The 19,898-nt window shown below is 41.9% G+C and overlaps 1 protein-coding gene across 1 annotated transcript in view; it reads right to left on the bottom strand.

Moving 5' to 3' along the window:
- The window catches only part of LOC135505772 (leucine-rich repeat transmembrane protein FLRT2-like), a 33,184-nt gene extending 13,512 nt beyond the window's left edge, over positions 1–19,672 (bottom strand). The window contains exon 1 of the mRNA XM_064924896.1: positions 19,393–19,672. The gene's annotated coding sequence lies outside the window, so the exon portion shown is untranslated. The remainder of the gene's footprint in view (positions 1–19,392) is intronic.
- Positions 19,673–19,898: the final 226 nt, after the last annotated feature.

Below are 19,898 nucleotides of genomic sequence, written 5' to 3'. Positions count from 1 at the left end.
CTTTTTCCTTTTAGTTTGTTTTTGTCTAATTGTTTTCACCTGTTCCTTGTTGGGGTTTTGGGATGGGTGTTATTTAAGTTTGTTTAGCCCGATGGTGTTTGTGCGGGCTTGTTGTTATTGTTAAGTTTGTGGTTATTGTTGTCATTTGGGTTTTTGCTGTCCGGGTTTTGGAACTAAGTTTTTGGGTTTGTTTTGCACCTGTGTTTAGGGCTTTACCCATGTTTGGACCTGTTACTTTGTTGAGGACATTAAAGCATTTTTCCTCGTTTACTTTTGCTCTCTGCATCTGACTCCACACCCATCACTCACCCATCACTTTACAGACAGATTAGTTTCTTACTTTCTCACCCTTACACTTACCTCTTCCATTTTTGCTGCAATTCATTTTTTGTCATTTTGGATAGAGCAGACATTTCAGTATATTTTTGTTAGCTGCATGTGCAACATAACTCCTCCAGTCCTATTTATGATATAGTTTACAAAAGATTATACCGTAATCTTATATTTGACTTTAACCATAATATTTGAAGTAATGTTTGTTCTGTCTTTTCTGGAGGAATAAACTGAAATTGCAAGCAACTTTCTAAAAATAGAGATGTTTTGGAGATTATTTCATTTCAAAATATCCGAAAGTGAGAGGTTGTAATCTGAATAAAGGAAAAAAATGGCCATTCTTGAACACGGGGTGATCCATTCTTGCTAATCTGCTAGAAAACCAGTTTGATTTGACTATAGCTTTTGTATGACTGAAGTTCTAATGCATTAACCTCTTAATAGTTAAGAATTACTTCCCTCCAAATTCATATAAATAGGCCTGTTTAATTTGTGTGGGTTTGATGAGTAGGATTTATTGTTGCAGTGTGTTGGTCCAATCATTATTACTTTCAAAGTTCAATTTTTGACAGATCGTAATTTCAATTTCCAATGCAACACAGTACCCTTCACAGGGAGAAAACATCTCTAATCTGGGGAAATCTCCTAAACCTAAAGTATTTCCATTCCTCTTGGCAGCTTTTAGTTCTTGAAGACAGATGGAGGAGGTCCAGTGAACCCCCACACACATCCCTTTATTGTTCTTTATAGGCTAATCATCATTGACTACCTGAACCTGCTGATATTGTGTTTCACTTGAACTTTGATACTTTCAATTCCCGTCACTCTGTGTACCAGACTGGTACCCTTACACAGGTACTAATATCAAGTTGCTCGTCCACAAAACCTAACAGCAAACTTCCTGATATTCGACTGAAGGTTTCTGTTCCATTTGAAATGCAGAAGATTTAAGACAAACAATGCAGAAGATGGAGAATATTTACCATAATAGGCAGAAAAACAAACTGTGTGACAAAACTTCATCCCTCTCAGGTCTCCTCCTTCATCTTTACACACTCCTCTCTGGAATTGTCTTCAATACCACTGTGCATCTCTCAGTGACAGAATAGCATAGAGCCTAACTGGGTTGTGGGTCATGTTGACCACACGTTATAATCTCAACACTGGGAGAAACGCCAAACACTGTTTCTAAGCTTACAGTTGATGAATTACATTTTTCCTTAATCATTTTTATGCATGTCAATTATAAATCTACCATTGTTACATTTTTACGGCACAACTCCCACCAAAGAAAAAGCCCCATTTTCAACAGTCAACCGCCATATCAGTTGTTGACTGTGTTTCCGTCGATGTACTGCAGGTGTTATATAGGCGCTCCATTAAATGAAATAAAGAGAAACCTGTTTACCTCTTACAGTTCCTTTTAAGAGAATAAAGCTGCTTGTCAAACTGTTGAGCGGGAGGAAGGATGGGGGAAGGAGGAGGCAGGGCTCAAACAACCTGGTAGTCAATTCATCAGGAGCTCAGCTCTCACATGGACATGATGTGAATTATGGGGGTGTATAAATGGTAGCCGTAGACCCTTATTGAAGGCTTCCCTGTGATAATGTCACACCGGAGAAACAGACTGACTGATAACAAGCTGGTCCCTGTAGTAGCCTACTGCAGAGAGAGGGGAAAGAGATAGGGCAGAAAGGGAGGGAGAGTGGGGGTAGACAGACAGACAGAGGGAGAGAGAGAGAGAGAGTGAAATGGAACGATAGGGAGAGAAATATATATTCTCTAGAGATAGAGAATAAACAGATTGAAAGAGAGAATGATATAGAAAGAAAGATGGAGAGAAAGAGCGATGCCAGGAACAGGTCTTTGGGTCACGCAAAGGATGGGCCTTATCCCACCTCCAATCCCTCCGGATTTCTTTCTGTTTGAAGTCACATCTGGGGTGAATTTCCCCTCCTGAGCTGAATGGAGAGGAAGTCTTAGTCTAGCTGTTCATAGCCTGGATGTGGATTTGAGCTAGCGCCTACCTCCCAGGCTATAGCTCTCTCTCTGAGTCTCTGCCTGCCTGCTGTTGTCCAGACCTCACCTCTCAGTATGTCTGCATGATGGACACATGGCTGGCTACTACTGCCTGAAAGATCTGCTGACATCATATGGCTCAGCTCTCATAGGGCCAGGAGTTGTTACTGTCTTTGTGCAACAAGCTCTCACAGTCTCACTGCAGAATTAGACGTTCAGCCACATTCTCCAAATGTCGAATTTTGAAGTGTTTTTGACACCCTGAGTTGACTTCTGCTGCTTTGTATCACTCCATTTCTACAAAGGTCAACTTTTTAAGATAAAGGTTAAGTTTAGCCACTCCTTCTGAATGGTTACGGTAAGGGTTATGGTTTGGGATGAGCTTAAAAGAAATGTGTCCACGACCGGGATTGAAAACGCAACCTTCTGATCCTCAGCCATGGGATTCCAACGATCCTGCATCCCCGTCCTTAGTGCTCTATCAAAACCCAAGCCTACTTGATAGGAATCGCACTCACTGTTTCCCCTAGTATAATTTCGACATCAACCTTGAACAATCTCCCTGCTTTGTGATCTGACCATAACAAAACTCTGGACCCAAAAAGCCAGTTGCCCTGGCATGGTCAAACAAGATAGGCTATAGTCTGGAAATAGAACGTATCTTTGACAAATAGTGTTTATTTTTGGATTGCCTTACCTGTCCAAAGATTTATTCACTAATTCCCAAGCCAGAGTTTACCTCTATATTAATACATTTCCCCATCAGACCTATGTTCAAACTATTTCAATTTTATTTACTTTCACTTCACATAGATTTCAAAGTAAGTATTTGGATATATATAAAAGAAATGACATTACTTCAATATTGTAATGTATTTGGAAATACCCTATGAAAGTATTTAAAGGTATTTGAAAATATGCAGACAGGTATATTTTAATGTCCAAATATTCAAATATTTAAACACTCCCATGCATTTAGAAACAAGTACAGGTCAAAAAGTAGGCTATTTATAGGAAAGTATTTGGAAATGTATTCAAATACTTCAAATAAAAAGTATTGATTCGGAACCACATCATTTGAAAATATTTAATAGACAAATACTTAAATACTAATGTATTTGAACCCAGGTCTGTTCTCCATATTTAGATTTTAATGTGTTTCCATTCTCGTGATGAGTTGATTCATTATTGCATTGACTCCCAATTAGGGGAGGGTGGAGAAAGACCCTGTGACATCAATTAAACTAGTGATTTAATTTGTATGGCCAAAATCACTGCTTGCTTATCTCCCGAGAGTATCCCCAGAGGATGTCTGTAGCATGGAGTGTGTGCGTGTGTGTGCATGCGTGTGCACGTGTGTCTGTGTGCACATCCTAATTATAGTTCTAGTCTTCTGTGTCTTGGGTCTTCTACTCAGCATGACCCAGTAACAGTGGATTAGTTGCCCGATTTTTAATGTGCTAATTCGCTTGTGTAGGGTTGTAACTGTTCTAAGACTGATTGAAAAGATAAAGTACATTTCTCAGGATACAGTATGGGGGGCTGCATTGTGGGGCTTCTTATTGTTCCTCTCAATCTAAATCTTCCCTCCAACAATACATGACTTTGGATAGCCCTTTCCTGCAGTCAAATTACCTGATGCCCTCATGGGTGGAATATTATTAATATTTGTCATAATTTCAGAATGAATTAACAGTTTAAATTAAGACGCTGAAAGTCCAGTGTTTCGTTATGTATACAAAGTGTAATATTGGGATGCAAATTATTTTTTGCAGATTACATATTTTCTTTTGATTAGAACAGTGGTGATTTCAGTAGTTACATCTTTGTGGTGAAAATAATGTATTATAATAATAATAATAATAAATGTATGCATTCCAGCAAAGCCACTACACAACACTTAACAATACATTAATTGCACTGTAACGGTGCCCACAAACTGTTAGGGCCTACAAGAGGCTGTCCCAACACTTTACCACTGCTACACCTGGCTATCAGCGGAGTCTTGTCTGGTAGCGAAACAGTTCATTCCGCCTCATTTACTACTTTTTTAAAAATATAGCTGATAGGGCTGACTTGTTGAAACAAATGTGATTTCTACTGACAATTGACATAAGGGGACGACGAGCGGATAAGAGGCAATCCGTAATTTTGATTAAGACATTAATGAACGCGCTAAGACGGACGTTGTCAATATAACTATTTGTTCAGCAGTTTTGAAATGTACAGTGACAGTATTCTCCCTGTACACCAAGTCAGAACCGTAGGATAAATATCAGGGTCATATGAGCAGACAATGAAAGCTCTTACAATATTCAATGACTACATTTCTCTAAAACAGGCTATAGGCTACATGTGCACATGCACCACCAAGTAAGAAGAGTAGAAAAAATTAAGAGCGGTAAAATGGACCAAATTATTAGCGTGAGGCATGTGGTCTACTAACATCTTACTACCCAACATACACTTCATATTACTTTCTTAGCTGCAGTGCACATATCTCCCTGGCATATTACATAGTTTATGCAGCAGCATTCAATACATTTTTGAACTCACCTTGTGCTGTGCTCACTTCCTTCCAAACCACTCATTGCTGAATTTGCGATTTTCAAATGGTTGTGTAATGTTTATGTCCAATGGCCGATGAGCACCAATACAATTTATCAATAATTTCTCTTCATATGACAAAGATTTGCTAGTGACTTGATTCAAAATGATGAGTGCTAGCTAAGATTTTGAATGTATGACGTTGACATGATCAGTCCAATCAAAGCTACTGTACATATAACGTGATTTGACATCATTTTATCTGTGGCCAATGACCTTGAGCCTTCTTGGATGGGCACTTCTAATGAATCGCTATGTCCGCACCCAAAGAGCCTGAATTTTTGAAGTCTCCCCTTCGACTTCGTGGTGACGTAGATTCCCCATGAGTGACAGAACACTGAGCCATTCACGGCTAACGCTCTGTATTTTCTGCTGGCTTGCTGCACCACCACAGAAAGCACTGAGCTGGCTTACTCAAGAAAACATAAAAGAGATCATGTTTGTATGCGGCTTTATTAACTCAATGATACATATATTTTTTATATTGTTTGCAAACTGATATTTAACACGTAACATAACAACATAACAAGTAAAACAGGCAAGCCTCCACAACATTTATTCATTGTTTATTTATTTTTTATTTTTTGCTAAAAATGTGGGGCATTGGATGAGAATATATATTTTTTTAAATCTCATTGTGCAGGATTTTGATACAACACAAACGTAATCCACAGTATTTGTGAAATTAGGATAGTTACATTCTATACGTTTACCTCCCTAGAACTTGTTTAGTAGCTGGTACTTCCTAGATGAGTTAATGATATGTAATATCTAATTCTTTGTTCGCGAGACCTTTACCACCTACTCCCAACTCCCTACTGAACAAGATTACCGAGATGTGCAAAGAAAATATTTACCCCATATAGCTTTGGCTAAGGCAATAGCCCTCACATACCAATCTGTACCATCTGGTCACTGTGGTTTTCGCATTCACCATTTTCTACCCCTTAGCTTTCACTTACTGCCACAGTGAGTCTTCCCATTTGAAAATAGTCTCGCAAACATCCTCAGGCGGTCTCCTATGGATCTCTAGCATCAGAAGATTAGAAGCACTACACTACCCAGTTGCTGTTGGGACGAGGCTGGTGAATCACACAGCGCCTTTAGAACATGTGCTTCCCTCTTCCAGGTTTATATTAGGTAACACTTTTTTGGATATCGTAGATTTTGGGATAGTAGATATCCTACAGACTAGCTACAGACAATCAAGTAACATTTCAACTAACTATCTACTAACCTTAGCTCTAGCCCTAACCGTTTATCCTAACCCTAAAATGTATTCTAAACATAACCTCAGCTGCTTATCAGCAGGACTATCCAAATAAAGTGTGACCTTCTGTTATTATATTTCTGTATTAGTGTACTCTTTCCAGAGGGAAAGAGGGAGAGGAAGAGGGCAGAGTGAGAGATGGAGAGTAACTGAAGAGGAGTAGGGAGAGAAGGGAGGAATGGGGTTTGTGTGAGTGATTATGTAAGATCTATCGATTAAAAGGATCCCCGTTCGTCCCTCATCCTTCACAGGGCTGCGGTGCCCCAAAAGATAACTCTTTAAACTTTCTTTCTCTCTACTCCCACCTCTCTCTTTCTCTCATCTCCCATTTCTCATCCCTCTCTCGCAGGTGGAACAGGGCCCAACCCTGGCGACTGCCACCCTGCGCAGATTAATTGAAGCATAGCGCTGTAAATTAATCACATATGGCTAATATCTCTCCTCTCAGGTTTGCAGGGAGCGGGCCAGAATCACCTCGCTCTATTCTTCCGGGAGTCAGTCAGCGGTGACTCTCAGGCCACTCAAAAAAAAGACAAAATAAATCAAAAATGGTATTGTAGCAAAGTTCAGTAGCTGGAGTCCCGCTATATAATTCAGGACTTCATGTTGTATTATTCCGGACCTCCGGTCCAAACTCTCTCTCGCCGTTCATAATGCAAAACTCCAGATTAATTTCCTTGTTCCAGCTAAGTAAAAAACAGTGGGGAAACCTGTCCGATTGCATTAAGATAAATTGAGTGATCATAGTTTTAGTGTCATGAGTTATTTTTAAGGGCCACTGCCCAAAACAACACTTTACTGAGGAAGTGGAAGACGGCTGGACAACTGGTCATCATTAAGGGTTAATGGTAATCATGGTCTAATGGACCTCAATGAAGTGAAATATGTTCATGAAAGTGCAATAAGAGATGATCGAAGACTAAGCAACACAAGGAACTTTGCAATGCAGTGGCGGCAATGATAATACCATTAGTATGTTTTTACAGTTGTGTAGGGTTAAGGTAAACACAAAGCAACAATGTACTGATTTTCCTCTCAGATACTCAATGTAATCTTGTCAATGATACGGACTGTCAACTCGTTGGAGGTTTAAACTCTCTCCTTTTTTTTCTTCCAGTCATGGGTTTGATTTGTTGCTCCTAGATTAAATTGCAGAGATTTGCGATAGGACAATATTCCTATAACTAAGGTCTGATATCAACAGTCTTATAACTCATAAGAACATTGCTTTCATACAAAGTTCCAGTGCACTGTTGGTTCCCCTTATCGTCTGGCTGATCAACAGTATTCATTGACTTGCCAAAGGCCCTGATTGCATGGTTAGAAATTCATGTGGTAGATGTATTGGCTTTGATATGAATGTTACGTGGTTTTGCCCATGGGGGCAGTTCCATTAGTTAGATTTTCCATCTGTCTGAAGCAAGACTGAACTCTTTAGCTTTGTCACATTTCATTTTCTTTGCGAACTTAAAGCTGCAATATGTAACTTTTTGGACAACCAGACCAAATTCACATAGAACTTTGAGTTCTATATCGGTCATTCTTATTGAAAGCAAGTCTAAGAAGCGGGAGATTTGTTCTATGTTTTCGCTATTTCTATGCTTCCCGTTCTTCCGTTTTGTACACCAGCTTCAAACAGCTGGAAATACAATATTTTTTATATTGTAATATAATTTTGATATTTCCAAGTGTTTTAGATTATACAATGATTCTCTACACGTATGCTTGTTTTGTCACAAACTGAAATTAGGCGAATTATTAGAATTTTAGCAAACAGGAAATTGTGGAGCAATTTCTGCATATTGACATTTGCCAAGGAATTTTTTGCTTTCTAAACAGATGTTTCTAGTTTGTGCCTTGAAATGATTTCCCTATTGAATCCTATATCTAGGAGTACGATGCTAAGAAATTCATGCATCAATTCCATGTTCTTATACACCAAAAGGAGTGGAGACTATGTTGTGTTATATTTAGATGCAGCAGCATCCTTGTTCTGCGTGGTGTATTTACTGCTAGTACTGTGTACTATTGTGATCTGTCAGAAAGAAAAAAAAACATTCTTAGAACCCTGAGAACCGAATCAGATTTTGTTGTATGGACGTGCCATTCAGCCCATGTGTTCTATGCAATGTTTCGCCACAGCAAGCAAGCCTGGTTCTGATTAAACACAATCTTGATGTGTGTAGTGCATATACTAAGCGCCATGTCCTCCCTGCTGTGCGTGTGCACACACTGCCCACACACATTTGTCATGCCGAACTACTTGTTGAGATTGTTGTTGTGATTAATGTGGTGGTTTAGGGTGGCTTTAGCGTGATCACTGCACTGTCAAAGCAGTGTGTGTAATTTCACTGTGCATGCCGCAGTTTTGCTTAACCACATTCACATTAACAGCAGGCACGAGGAAAACAAACTGAAAAAAAGGGCAAAGACAAACTTATTTAAACCGCAGGTAGGTAGGTTTGCATCCGCGAAACGGTGAAGTGGTATTCCCACAAACAGTGAACCCCTTTGTTCTCTCCACGACCTTATAGATCCGACACTTTTATTTGACATTGAGGTCTGTCCTGCCCAACAACTGTTGTTAAAGCATCTAAAGTCCCCTTAACACACAGATATGTCTGCAGTGTGAGATTATGACTGTAATAAAACAACCTTGGCTCTGTTTCCCTGGGAAATCAAAAACAATAGTCAACACGTGTGAGGCATGTCAAAAATTCGCCCCGGAGTTATTCGAAACTGTTATGGCAGGTAGGAGTGTTGGGCCAGGAACCGAAAGGTTGCTGGATCGAATCAATCCCTGAGTTGACAAGGTACAAATCTGTCGTTCTGCCCTGAGCGAGGCACTGAAGACACATGTCAGTTGAATACATCCCCCTTTCCCCAATTAGAGTGAGCAGGTATTTCTCATGAGTATCTGTTTTCTCCTGGGCGTCCAGTGACTTTGAGGTGAAAAGCCTGAGATTGGTAGTCAGAACAGGGGAATGCTCTAGATGTGCACATGGAAGTGTTTTAGAGATATTTTGTGGGGGAGGCAGTTTGCCAGCAAGATGTAGGATCAAACAATGTCCTCTTAAATGTATCTTTTGGAAGGAGAGTGTTAGCACATTCCTCTCTAGCTATCTGTGCATGTCTGGACTTTGTTGGGGGAACGGTAACTGTCGTGTGGCACAGGGGTTGTGTTAGAAAACCCACCTCAGGACTTGAGCGTTGGCTTCGGTCCAGTTCAACTGATTGGCTAACAAGAATTGCTTATAAATGGAGCCCTTTATGCTGTCTGCACATACACACGCATGTAAGAATGTAACCCCCCAGTCACATCCCAAATTTGCAGTCCGTTGCGTACAACATTGGATGTTAAGCCAATTATATTATATGACTGTAGCCTCACGTTTTAATTCGGAAAAGTTTCTTGTGATGGTAATGACATTTGTTTATGAGGTGTAGCTACACCATCTTCAACCTAGCCTAGCTTTTAATTAGTTAGCTATCATTAGCTGCTCTGTGTGAACTAGCTTGACTTGCTAGAAACTAAGAGAAAGAAGTTGAGGGAAAAGTAACCCAATTAAACCTGTTTTATTATCACCTGAAACATTGTTTCAGGTGAGTGCTATCTCTGACAAGAGACAGACTCTCTTCCATCTTGCGTTATGAAACCCTATGCTCATCCGACCAGTAGAGGAATGAGATTACGTGAAAAGGAAGTATGGCCAACTGAATTGTGTCAGTTTGGGTATGGGTCATAAGCTCACAAACGCAGGCACGCATGCGTGCACACAGGTAATCACTCATTCACATGCACGCGTACAGACACACACACAGATGAGTGCTAAGACACACACTTGCACGCACACGCACACACACACGCACACACACCACTGCCTACAGGTGTCAGAGAAAGTAGTGCTTTCGACTCCCCAGCATTCATCAGAGCACTTCAGTAACACAGTCAGAAAGTCATTGTTATTACTCTTACAGAGAGGAATCCAAGCTGAACTATGCCAAGAATAGGGAGAGGTGGGGGGAGAGAGAGAGATCACAATGGTGATAGGGAGGAGGAGAGACCTGTCACTTCTCTTGCTGGAGTTTTTCTTGGCTTCTACACTGGATACAAGACAGGGTGAGGTAGAGCAAACAGAACCGCCACTGAGCGTGCCCAGTTGAGCCTACTAATCTCACAACGCACTCCGACCTATCCGGCCCACTGACAGCATTTAATTACAAACAGCCTAGTGTCAGGCACACACACACACACCGAGTGTCAGGTAATTCCTTGCTCTCCCTCTCTCACACTTCCCCTTCCCAGGCAGCAATTACACCCTTTCGCTCTTGTCAATGCAGCAGCATTTTTTTCCCTGCTCTGTGTAGCCAAACATCTACCCCTACCCTCCCTCCTCTGTCACCCCCCCCCCCCAAGTAGAACAAAGGCCAACTGCTCCATTACTCACTTGTTCAGTTTAACTCAACAATGAGAGCCTATAGTATTGGCTCTGTTGAAGCTAACATAATACAGTAATTCTACACCGAGAAGTTGATAGATCTAGGATCAGGTTCCCTTTCACAAGTAGTTCATTGGTCTATTAAGGTTTAAAGCACATAATTGACCTTCTGTGTCACAAGCTGATCAGTGTCTCAAGGCATGTTGATTGAGAATACGCTCTTTTGCGGAAAAACGCCCTCGGGAAGACCATGAAATCATCTACTGGATTAGTATCAGGTGAACAGGAATTCATTTAACTGAGATCAATCAGCAGTGTTTTCTCTGGTTTCAGAGAAGATACATTCTGAATGCAAACAACACCTGTTTTCTTACCAGATAAAGAAGTTGTAAAAAAAAACTATAAAGCCTAGATTAATAAAAGCATTTCCTGTCACTAGACAATCAGCTTTTCAAACAACACAACAATTAGTTTGATATAGCTGTCATTCAGCCGTTTACAGTAAATTGCACAGTAAAGTATGTCTACAGTCGAGGATACACAGTAGGCCTATAGAATAGTGCAACAGCATAGGGCCTGATGAATGAAAATATACATTTCAACAGGGATCCTTTCTGTGGTCATTAAGGGATTTTATAAAAGCTACTTGTCACCTCCTTAATACTCACAGTACTTACTGGGGAAAAAAGCCTGACTTGATTCTTCCCTAGCGTTGTTTACCGAGTCAGCCAGAGCCGATAAATACCAAAGAATAACTTCACCCTCAAACTCTCCCTCTTTACCCACAGCCAATTTCCTCCAATGGAGGCGATTCTTTTTGCTGGGCATATTGAGGCGGATGCCACTCTGGCTTTTACACTGTGGAGTGAAAATGAGGGATTTCTAATGACTGTGCACTCTGATAGTCTTCCAACGGAACAGGGTCCAAGGCCGCTCACTACGGAGCTCTAACTCAGCACAACTCATCAACAGCCACATAACTCTCCCTACTCTCCACCAGGCCATAGTAGAATACCGGAGAATGGAAGGGAAACCGAGCTGCTCGCTGTACTCTACGACTGTTAGCAGATGGAGAGACTTAATGCGAGTCTGTAACAGAAAAATACGTGGCGTACGCGGCCAAAACCCTAAAGCTTATTATATCTCATTATGGAGATTTCTGTTGTGACAGCAGGAGAATGTTCAGGTTGTTGATATGGCTTCTTTTTTAGGGGCCGTGAACATCTGCAGAGAAAAACTGTGGTGGTGTTGGATGCATCGGAGAAGAAAAACACACTACCATGCATACTCCAGTGTACTGGTACATTTGTTCATGCTAACTTAAAGCACGAGTAATAAGCACTTAAATGTGTAGTGTCAAAAACGCTAATGATTTTAATTGATGAAGTAATTAGCGGTGTGTTTGTTGAATAACGTCCAAACCTCATAATCTGTTTCTTGTTCAAGGATTTAAAAAATAACACCTTTGTCCCTAGTTAAGGGCTAGACAGTTTTGTACATGCTTTTTTTGTTGTTTTATTTCCTTAGTTATAAGGGAAATGTCAACTATATTTGTTTTATATAGTATGTGGAGTTTCAGTCTAATTTGGATTCAGACGTCTCTCTGTGTAGTGTGTCTAGATTGCTTAACTCCTTTTATTGTTTATTAATCAAGTACATTAATGTACAGGCAGCTACTGTATATCTACAGTAAAATGTTCCGATCATCCTAATACTTTTATAATTCTAGAGATACTGTTTTTTATATAAGGGAGTTAAAAAAAGTGACAAAGGGGGATGGTCAAAGGCAAATGTTTTGATAATTTAATGATATATACCCATTGATTCTTGAAGAATATCGACTAAAAATGTCAACGGGCGTTTCAAGCTTCATCATTTTCTAATCTGGTTCCAGTGACAGATTTGGTATTGTAGCCTATATAGACAGTAGACACTGGGGGACTATTTTCTCAGGGCCCTCACTTCATCTCCTCTCCCTGAGTGAGCGTTTGCTCTGTGTAAAATGAGAACACTTGACCCCTATTGTCTCCATGTATAGACATATTCCCCTGCGTAATGGGCTTTTACATATAGATGTCAAGACACACACACACACACACACACACACACGCACACATAGGCACATCAGCATGCACATACGCGGGAGTGCATCCACAAACCCAAGCCATATTACAGAGATGCGCACACACACACACACACACACACACACACACACACACACACACACACACACACACACACACACACACACACACACACACACACACACACACACACACACACACACACACACACACACACACACACACACACACACACACACGGGAGTGCATCCACCAACCCAAGCCATATTATAGAGATGCGCACACACACGCACACACACACACACACACACACACACACACACAGACACACACACACACACACACACACACACACACACCATCATGCACATACGCGGGAGTGCATCCACCAACCCAAGCCATATTATAGAGATGCGCACACACACGCACACACACACACACACACACACACACACACACACACACACACACACACACACACACACACACACACACACACACACACACACACACACACACACACACACACACACACACACACACACACACACACACACACACACACACACAAAGTTTTCATTGACGTACCACACCCAGGATGAGCGTGATTTAAAGACATTCTTTTTCATGGCATTTGACTTGCAACATTCAAGTGAAGCAAAACAAATTCCAGTCATGAGTGCATTTGAAATAGCGCGGCACAAAACAGACGCACCCAGGAATGTCATGTCGACTTGCAAAGACCTACCGATGAGAAATCTTGAATTGATACAGTCCTATGTTCTGAAAATAGCTACAGCAGAAGTAGTGTTGAAATTCACAGCCTGTGGTTGTATGGAGATGAGAGAAGGGTTTAGTAGATCATGATGTGGCTTTACACAGTAAGAGGACAACTTTAAGTTTTAATCCAGTAGGAATTCACTGGTTTTGCACGAAATGTTCTTAGTAAAAACTGCTTCTGTTTCTTGCCTTTTTGTATCGTTTTTTTTTTCTCAGTTTAGTGCACTTTTCCTGTAGGCTAGTGTCTGTCGGTCTGTATTTTTTCAGCAGTGCCACTGGACTTATTTTTCCCTCTGTCTGTCTTTCCTCTCGCTTCAATGGGCCATATGCTTCAACAACATGTGGGAGGCAGGGAGACATCTTGGGTGGAAAATTGATTCTAACTGGCTGATCCAGGGCATACGTGTAATGGTGGCCGAGACTGCCTCAGTCCCACAGTGCAATGTCACCACAAGCTATCAGCCTTAGCGCTCTGGGCTTTGATGCTGCTCAGTGCATATTCTGAGCCGGTAAGCCTATATGCCCCAGGAGACCAGGTCAACCAATGGGCCCACAGCCATCTCCTCTTCTTTGATATTGTTATGGAAAAGTGGCAACAGACAGATTTTTTTAGGGGCTTGATGTTGCAACAGCTAGAGCTCAGCAGAAACAAAAAAGGGTGACACTTCTAGCTACACTGAGTGTGAAGGAGATGTAACTGACCGACGTTGTTTTAGTGCCAACACAAACTCACTCACTTCTTGGAATCTTTTAATGTGCCATAATAAATTGCAGTAGAAAGCAATTGGGTGGGTGATATGCTGAGGGGTTTGAAATTGAATCCTGTATCATGTGGGGACGACAAGGCACCCTCAAAGAGAAACGCCGGGGTCCCTGGGGGATTCTGGGAAGGCCATCCGATCCCACCTCGAATGAGCTGAATTAATGGACACGATACAGATTTCAGAACTACAGGTCTCTGTACTGTCTGACTGAACATACACACAGACGTAGACACACACACACACACACACACACACACACACACACACAGGAATAGATGAACCTCGACATGTGTAGTCTAGCTACTTCATCATGCGATGCAGCAAAAAAAAACTCCCAGGAACAAGAACATTCCAGCAAATGACAGCCCTGATCTGCTGTACCCTCCAAGAGAGATGCGAGTAAGCCCATTAAATATGTCTCTATAACTCTCACTGGCTAAAATCACCCTGGTCAGCCCAAGGCTGAGACACTCCCTCTGATTGGTTGGCTGCAGTTTGTTTGAGTTTAAACGGTGGGTTGTTGCCGTGGCGTTGGAGCCCCGCTGTGTGGCAGTCAGCCCTGTTTGCTCTAACTCCAGGTGGCATTAGCGATATGCATTAGGAGCCCTCTGCACTCATAATGGCAGAATAAAAGTGAGCCCCAGCTCTGTTGGGCTCAGATGTAACTGGATAAAGGCTGTCAGAGGCTTGTCTGCACCGCAAGTGGAAACGCAGACAGAATCTAATAAGGAGGTCCAACCCGCAGCGATTCAGACAGAATCAAAACAAAGGGGGCCCTTCTGGGCCTAAACCAGTGCCGCCTCTAGCCCGTGTGGGGCCCTAAGAGCGATTTGGATTGGGAGCGCCTTCTGCGTATAGGCCCCCTCTGCGTATTGGCCCCTCCCTCTAAATCTGGACCCCCTCTGCGTATAGCAGAGCACTGCTGGCATGGGATAACTGAGTGATTGACATAAACAAATGGGAAACTGCTGATGCACCCGAGATTTTTGAAATTACACCTTGTGTATTCCACTTTCCTGATTGAGTTCGTAAATAAATGGTTGTGGGCCCCCTAGTGGCCGCATTTTGTTTCATTGAGTCCAACTAGCCGATTCGGGATGGTAGCCTACTTTAGGAATATAGATAACCACAGTCAGTCAATGTCTTGTTTATCTGTATTCAGACAGAAGGATGTTTTTTCTTCTTCTCTTCTATCAGGGATAACATTATGGGAATAGAAACCACCAAAAAAGGATTGGGGAGGGGAGAGAGGCAGAGCTGGGTCAGCGTGGGGTATCTGATAGCTCTCTGTGTGTGCGTGTGGGCATGTGTTTCTTTAAAAAAAAATCACAGTACAATGTGTGGGAAGACAGACACTGGTCTAAAAGACCCATTCATCCTGAGTCATGTTTCACTATGGCTGCAGTGTCAGGCTGAGAGAGAAAAATAACAGAGCCTAATATCCTCCATATGTCCTAGCTGCCCCATGCAGGAAAACAACATCCTGGTCCTGGCTGCCTCTCCTACTGCCTGATCAAAACAATACCTCTTCCTGTCATCGCTGCTCCTGTCCTGCTTACTGGTGTTGGATAGGAATAACTAGGAAAATATATGCGTAACCCTCCCCTGACATAGCGCCTCGTTTGATGTGGATTATTCAAACACATGCACTTTCTCTCCGTTCTCGGTGCAAAAACACATCTGACTCATTAAGTTGAACAGCTCTGACAGAATATGAATGAGGCCAGCCAGTCAACCAGTTTTGTGGACCTGATTTTTAAGCCTGAGATAAGTTGGCTTGTCAAAAGCTTTCTCTCAGATGTTTAGCTGGAGGACTGTCAATTTTTTTGACAATCAAAAATAAGGTGTGTCGTGGGATATGATAGTTTAGCTTTGCTTTGCTGCAGGCCAGGTCTGTGGGTCATGTGAAAATGTGAGTGGCTTGGCTGGTATTACTGGCTGCTGAAAGATAGGCAGGGAGAGGGGAGAGTACTTTCTCCCTCTGGCTGATAAAAGGCAGAGAGGTGATCACACTGCTGCCCAGGCCTACAGCCCTCTGTCGGGCTACTGCCAAAGCAATACACACACACACACACACACACACACACACACACACACACACACACACACACACACACACACACACACACACACACACACACACACACACACACACACACACACACACACACACACACTCCACCCCCACATCATGGGCCACATGGATAAGAGATCTGCCTGCCAGGCTTGCACAAGGTCCACAAAGTTTATCTTGGATATGTGCTAATGTATTTGTTGACTGAACCTCAATGAATTCAGACTATATCCGCGATGAATGATATGGAATGGAATAGATGTTGCAACAGCAACATGAATAATGACTGATGGTTTAGTGTCTGATTGAGAGTGGAAGAGGCACTAAGGCATGAAGGGGGAGTCGGTGGGCAGTGGTCAGAGACGTGATGCCTGTTAAATGAGTCCACTGTGACGGTGGCTGGACAGAGGAGAAAATAGAGAGACAGCGAGCGAGAGGCAGAGAGAGAGACAGAGAGAGAGCGCGAGAGAGAGAGCGAGCGAGAGACAGAGAGAGAGCGAGAGCGAGAGAGCGAGCGAGAGAGAGCGAGAGCGAGAGAGACTGCGCGGGAAGCCTTGACTGCTGGCAGCTCGGAGCTCCGGAGTGCTCTCTTGGCCGCCTTCTGAACGTTCCAAAACAAACAACAATGGCCCTTCCAGACTTGCTGCTCACAGCCAATAAAATGACTCTCAGAATTCAGTCAGTCACAAACTACTTTGCTCTCTGGATATCCATGCTCCAGCCAAGAGAGGACGCACACAGCGCAGTTATCACGAGAAGGCTAAACCATTTTAAGTGATTCATCTGAAAGTGGGTTAGAATCAGATAAAATAATGTTTTTGTGTTATAGATTCATCTTTATTTTTTTTATAATCCTATCAATAAATAAAAATCATTGACTTCTAAATAAATAAAAATCATATTTTTTAAATCTGGTATCGGGCTCAATTTTGAAACAACCCAGTGGGCAAAAACTGGTGGAATCAAAGATGCTAATGCGTCTATGTCATTCCAAACAAAAAATGCAATGTAATGATATGAAATCAATGTGGATAACCGATTGGATTTGAAGAAAGTCATCAACATATGGGAGTTGTCTTTTTTTCACCCACTTTGAACCTAAATCCAATGACACGTGACATTTTTTGTTTATTTCACATTGAATTCACATTAATTGACAACTCAACCAAATGTAAATCAAAACTAGCTATTGAATTGATGTCTGTGCCCAGTGGGAACTAATTAAATGTGGCTGATGGTGAAAATGTAAATAATCAAACTATTTGATATATCGTACTATGCTTATGCACTATTTTAGGATAATACTTTTCAATTATTCAGACACACAATATTTGTATTTTATTTACATTAATCTGTCATCAAGTTCCAAGGAAAAGTTAGCTCACAAATTCTAGTACAGTATATTTTTCCACATATAGACTTTTTAGGTCAATTACACATGATCCATTCCTTTAGCACTAATGACATTACCCGCTGGTATTTGGTTCTATTTTTCTATCATCTGCGGGAGGCCATTTCTCTCTCCCCCTTTTTCTGATGCCCAGAAGAAGGTGAGTGTTGAAGGCAGTAGGTTATAACTCAGTACGGTTCCTTATGCCAGGCTCTCAGTTTGCCATGTATGCTCTGCTCTCCCTGGCCTCCCTACCCGCATTTCTGGGCTGTGCCCTGAGTCCAAGTTGCTGCTCTAGACAATGCTTGATTCATGACTGAGTTTCCCGACAGTCATATGACTCAAGACACTGATGGAGATTTAGGTCATGCACTACCGAGGCACCTAAAGCGAGGGTTGGTATGACGTATTCTATGTGGAGACCTGTAACTGTTTTTTGTAGTGGTATCAAACCTGCTACCAAACGTGATGCTCCTATCACGTAGCAAGTAGCAATATGTTGTTCTGAAGTCATAGTTACATCATGATTAAATAGTATGTGAATAGAGTTCTGGTTTCTGAAGAAATGTGTTATTTGAATGGAGGGATAACACAATTTTACATGGTAGTATTACAAAAATATTGTGGGGTTTGATCAATAATTGTTCAATAATCAAACAGTTTTGGCAAGGGCCTTATGAGTTCCTGCTTTTTCACTGAAATTAAAACTGTATGAGAACCCCCAGTGCAAACAAAGTGTGAAAAGAAGGTATCTAAAATCAAATCATATCCTCTTTTTTAGCCCTTTTTAATTAATTCACAACCAGAGCTCTTCCACGGTTGCGTCTAAATGTTTTTCTTGATAATTTTGATTTTAACGTAAGAGTATACAGCAGTCAGATAAAAGCCCATTAAATGAACAACACCTCTCACTGATAAGTAGCAGTGAATTATTGCTACGCCTCACCAAATATTTTATAATATTCATTTGGAAAGTGATTCAAAAATATTTAAACAAGATATCAAAAGTGTGTACCAGCTTTTACGATGTACCATTATCTTCACAATTTCCAGGCTACTCCTAAGAGCCTGTCTTTCTCAGCTTCCCAGAATAATACCCTACTTTATCAGGCTATAAAAATACCATAAGTCATTCTAGGTTTGCTCTGTCTGAACGCATTACAATCTTTCTGAAACGTTTCACAAGGGAATGATCGTAGTAAACACTACACAAACAAGTTTCACTGGCCAAAAATACATAGCTCAAATTGTGCAACAGTCAATGAACTGGATTTTTTTTCTTCAATGCCTTAAAATGCATAGACTACTGTATCTAATAGCACCATTTACATTTTAGAAATAGCTTCCTTGTATTCAGATCCAGTGGCTCCCTTTCGGGAGTACTTTCTTCCTTCGCTCAAACTCTCCCTCTTTATGCAGACGCACTGATTGGTTTAATTATGATTGCACCGATTAAGTGTGTCTTCTCTGCTCTCCCAGCTATCTCAGCCTGAATCACAAAGATCCAGGGAGTTTGAGTTTGGAGCTTTGCTTTAAGTGCTGTGGGGTGTTGTTAGTCTCTCACGCTCTCTCTCTCTCTCTCTCACTTTCTCTCACATGTTGTCAGACACTCATTAGAAGAGGGGCTCTTACCGTTTTTGAGGCAGCTGGTGGTCAAATCAGGGTCAGTGAGAGAGCGGCGACCTCCCAGAGTTACACATGCATCCCAGGACAGCTCCCGGACGGCAGGGTAGTGAGGGCTCGTTATCTTAAAAGAGCGCAGTGACTGTCGGGCAGCATGTAGCAAGCGGCAGGCGTGTGTCGGGAGGAAACTACGGGCACCAGTCAGAGAGGAGAGAAAGAGCTGAAAGAGAGAGAGACAGAGCAGGACGCCGGCAGTCGTTTTGCTTCCTCCTCTTGTGTGAGGAGTGTATGTAACTTAACCCCTGAGCAGCCTGAACCTTCAAGCACCGACACACACAACCAGTTCGAACCCGTCCAACAATGGTTGTCTTTTTTTGTTATGTTGTTTAACTCCTGAGAGTGGCGATGAGCTCACCGTGGTCTCGTGTTTCAGGGCTGGGGTGTCTTGGAGGAATGTGAGAGCAGGCTCACGGAGAGGCAGATGCGATGGAGAGGTCAGAGGGCACCAGAGGGCA

This window comes from Oncorhynchus masou, chromosome 19 (genome assembly GCF_036934945.1).
Source record: "Oncorhynchus masou masou isolate Uvic2021 chromosome 19, UVic_Omas_1.1, whole genome shotgun sequence".
NCBI classification, from domain to species: Eukaryota; Metazoa; Chordata; class Actinopteri; order Salmoniformes; family Salmonidae; genus Oncorhynchus; species Oncorhynchus masou.
Note: the sequence above shows the minus strand (reverse complement) of the source record. Positions and strands in the feature narration are given on the sequence as shown.